Here is a 4,937-nt window from a genome sequence, read left to right as displayed (position 1 = left end):
CTATTATAGCTCTTCTATAGTCCTTGGTCAGCTTAAATTTTCTCTACCTGTTAATGAGTCAGCTTTGGTAATCTATATTTTTCTAGAAATTATGAATCTTTCTCTAGATTATAAAGTTTGCTGCCATATGGATACACACCATGGGGTCTATACTTGTAAGTTCTTTCTTATTTCTAATTATATTTTTTGCTTTCTTCCTTTCTTTTTTTTAAAAAATCAGACTTGAGAGGAGCCTATTTAATTCATTTTCTAAAAGAATCATATTTGTGTTCATTTACCTTTATACTATTTTTAGATTTCTTCTTTCTTTTTTGTTACTTTTTTCTTTTTCTTTTCTTTTTCAACCTGTACCAACCACATATAATATTTTCAGTTCTCTCTCTCTCTTATTTACAACTTTTACCTTTATTGATTCCTTCCTACTAAGCGTATGTGTATGTATGTGGCCTTTTGTATTGTTCTTTTTCTAATGTCCTAAATTAAATACTCAAGTTGGGTTTCTCACTTCATTTGATAATAATAAAATAATTTATTGTAAATTTTCCTCTGATTGCAGCTTTAGCTACTAATACCCCTTAGGTTTTGGTATAAATGTTCTCAACTTCTTTTTTGATCCACATTTTAAGGAATAGGTTGTTTAATTTCCAATTCCAAGTATTACAGGTTTGTTTTCCTCAATAATTGGTCGGGCGGGGGGGAGAAGGAATTTTTTAAAAAAATTTTTGCTTTCTGTTTTCACTGGGATATGATCAGAGAATGTGACATGTAGAATCTTGATTTTATTGCGATTGCCTAAGTTTTTGCTTGTGGGTGGGAACATGTTTGATGTCTGGGAATGTCCAGAGGACATAAGGGAAGAATGAATATTCTCTATTTATAGAATAAAACCTAAAACAATTAAACTAAACTCCTAACTGTATTATTCAAATCTTCTACATCTTTGTCTACCAAGACCTACCATTTTCTGAAAGAAATACAGGACATCATCATCATTCAAGAACAACTGTACTAGAAGAAAAAGAAAAAACACTTTAAAATGAATCCACTTGGGGGATTGCAAAACTTCAAGCATGTTATGCTGAGAAATGAAACCAAATATTATGAAAAAACATTTATCTTATCCAATGTATACTGAAATTTAGGTTATAATAGCAATGATGTAATAATTTTTAAAACAAACCAATATACATCCAGTGTACTTTCCCATATCTATGTTATATTTGAATAAAAAGCTTGCTTAAAAACAATAAATCTAATGTTGACTTTTGGAAATATAAGTTTCCAATAAAATTATATGATAGCATGACAAGACACCCTTCACTTCACATTTGACTTCTGCAGTACTGATATGTTTTGCAAAAGGTAATTGATGGCTTTAGTTATCATCCTGAGTCTCTCTTAATCCTTTATTTGTATCAGTCAGGATTGTATGACAGAACCCCAAATTAGCAACTTAAACAAGCTTATTTTTCCCATAGGATGTAAAATCCAAGGGCAAACAGATGGGTGGGTGCCACTGTTTACAGAAAGCATCGTAGACTTGCTCCTCTGAGTTCTGACTTTGCCATCCTTAAGATGTTGCTTTTCTCCTTCCATTCTCAAGCTGGCTGCTGCACCTCTGGGCATCACATCCATGTTCCAATTCAAAGGGGTTAGTACTCAGGGAAAAAATGTTCAAGCCAGCTTAGTCTGTCCCTTATTTATCAGGAAAACAATAACTTTCACAGAAGCCCCACAAGTAGACTTTTTAATATATTTCATTGGCCAAAATGTCATCACATGGCTTCCCTCAGCTACAAAAGAGTCTGGGAAGTGAGAATTTTTAACTGAGCACATCACCACCCTGTGCAAAATTGGGGTCCTGTCAGTGAGAAGAGAATGAATAATAGGTAGCAATTAACAGCTTCTGTCACAATAATCAAACCATCTTCTTTTGAAATATCTCCTTTTTATTTCTGGTAAAATTTCTCTTTTCCATTGTTTACTGATCTCACTTGGTCAGTGGTTCTGCCTGTGATTCTAGCAATTCTCCAATATCCTTTTTAAAAACTTCATAAAATCCTACATTTTTTTCAAAATTTATAGTTTCACTTTGCAATTGACTTGGATTATATTGTATTATGGGCTATTTCTACAGCCATCAAGAGGCTGAACATAAAAAATATTTTGTGCAGGATAGATGCTAACAGCAAACTGGGAGGAATATTTTTATAAAAGTTCAGCTCACTGGTATCTGGATTCATATCACGGTTTGACCTCTTACTAGTTGTGAAAACTTGGGCAAACTTCTCAACCTTTCTCTGCCTCTTGTTTCCTCATTTGCAAAATGGGGATGGTTTATCAATGCAAAAGAAAACACTCCAAAAATTTTTAAACAACCACCGTTTTATTTTCTCATGATTCTGTGGGTCAGCAATTTGGTCTATGCTCATCTAGGTGGTTCTTCTGCTGGTCTTGCCTGAGGTTACTCATGCAGCTACGGTTATCTGGCAATGCAACTGGGGCTGGATATTCTTTTTTTTCTTTTTTTGGCAGTTGGCCAGTATGGGGATCTGAACTCTTGACCTTGGTGTTACAAGGCAGTCAGGGATCTGAACCCTTGACTTTGGTGTAAGGCAATGCTCTAACTGACTGAGCTAACCAGCCAGCCCCAATGAGGCTAAATATTCTAAGATGGCTCACACACATGTCTGGTGACCAGTGCTTGGCCACAAGTCTTTGGCAGAGTAGCCTGGACTTCTTCCAAGAGAGCAAGATTAGAAGTTGCAAGGTCTCTTGAGGCCTACCTGGGAAGTCACAAAAAGTAACTTCTATCACATTCCATTTGTCAAAGCAAGTCACAATGCCAGACCAGATTCAATGAATGGAAAAAATAGATTCTACCTCATAAAAGAGGAGCTGATGTTTGTGTGTACAAGGCTGGAAGGAATTGTTATAGTCATCTTGGCAAACAGATAGTAGTAAATGACACAGTTTGTGGTAAGGACTGAAAGGGTTAACACATGTAAAGTGCTTAGAACCTCAATGTTTGTTATTCTTTATTATCATCATTATTATTGTTGTTGTTATTGTACTAGTAATACTTTTGTTTCCCAAAGCAATTTCTTAACAGCAGGGACTTGAATAATAGACACTCAGATAATTGATCTGTTGTATTAAAACCTTCTATTATAATTGTATTTTTATCATGTTCTCTGTGTATTCTTAGAAGTTTTGCTGTATGTGTTTGGCTACCATATTATCTGGCGCATACGTGTTTATGATGGTTTTATTTTCTCTGTAAATTGTGCTTCCATGTTTCATAACATCCCTCTCTGTCCTGTTTGGTACTTCGCCCTTGGATTCCATGTGGACTGATGGTCATATTGCCCCCATGCTTTCTTCTTGTTTTTATTTTCATGGTTATCTCTTTACTCAACAGTTAACTTTCCACCTTTCTTTGTATCTTTGTTTTGGATGTGGCTCATGTAAATAGTATCTACTTGAATTTTCTTTTTTTCTAATTTGATAGGAAAATTTATCATTTATTATGATAGATTGTATATATTGGGTTGAACTTCTTCAATCTTATTGTATGTTTACTAATTTTATTATATATTTTTCTAGTTTATGCTTACTGAATTATTGTTATTTTCTTCTTCCCCATTTACCTTCCTTTGCTGTCGGGCTCCAGTTTCTCATCATTTTTTCCTCTTATTAATTTTGAAATTCCATGATAACTTTTCACTTCCACTAATGGTTACCTTTCCATCCCTAACAATCATAGAAAGCTGTATTTCTTTACAGATTATTTTACTTATCTATAGCTATGTAAGAAATTATCCCCCAAATTCAGCAGCTTAAAACAACGGACATTTGTTATTTCACAGTTTCTGTGGGTCAGGAATCCAGGAGCAACTCAGCTGGCTCAGTGTCACTCATGAGGCTGCAACCAAGTTTCAGCCAAGGTTGTAGTCATCTGAGACTTGCCTGGGGCTGGAGGATCTTCTTCCAAGCTCGCTCGTGTGGCTGTTGGCAGGAGGCTTGAGTTTCTTGTCCATGGGCCTTCATAGGGCTGTTCACAACACAGCTTCCATCAGATCAAGTGATGAGAGAAAGAGAGAGAGAGAGAGAGAGAAAGTCCAGGTGCCTTCTATGTCTTAGTCTCCATCGCATCCCATCACTCTATTAGATTCTATTAGGTAAAAGTTGGTAACGAGGGCTGGCCCGTGGCTCACTCGGGAGAGTGCAGTGCTGATAACACCAAGGTCGTGGGTTCGGATCCCACATAGGGATCGCTGGTTAGCTCATTGGGTAAGCGTGGTGCTGACAACACCAAATCAAGGGTTAAGATCCCCTTACCGGTCATCTTTAAAAAAAAAAAAAAGTTGGTAACTAGATTCATCCCACACTCTTAAGAAGGGGAAATTAAGATCCACCTCTTGAAGGGAAGATTATCAAAGAATCCGTGAAGCTTTTTTTTTGCAAAGATTTTCTTTAACTATCTCACAGACATACCAATTTTGAATAACTGGGCCCTCCCATCAAGATTCTCTTCTTGCCTTCTAAGATTAAAGTCTTCATGTCGTTTTCTTCCTTGCTTTCTTTCCCTTGCCATTCTCTGCCCTGTTGTCCATGCCTAGTGTCTGAAGCCATTCTGAATTCTATTTCCAGGTCGTTATTTGGTTTCCCTTACTGTGCCCCAATTCATCTGGTTTAGCATTTCTCCAGCATTTTCCTCAGAAAGGATGGAATGTGAATGATTTGAAATGTGAATGATACCTTGTGTAGATATAGGATTCTTGGGTCACTGTCCTTGTACCTCATGAAATTACTGTTCTGGGCCAGTCCATGGCTCACTCAGAGTCCGTGGCACCAAGGCCACGGGTTCAGATCGCTGTATAGGGATGGCCGGTTTGCTCACTTGGGAGAGCGTGGTGCTGACAACACCAAGTCAA

Source organism: Galeopterus variegatus, unplaced genomic scaffold (assembly GCF_000696425.1).
Source record: "Galeopterus variegatus unplaced genomic scaffold, G_variegatus-3.0.2 Scaffold4764, whole genome shotgun sequence".
Classification (NCBI taxonomy): Eukaryota; Metazoa; Chordata; class Mammalia; order Dermoptera; family Cynocephalidae; genus Galeopterus; species Galeopterus variegatus.
Note: the sequence above shows the minus strand (reverse complement) of the source record.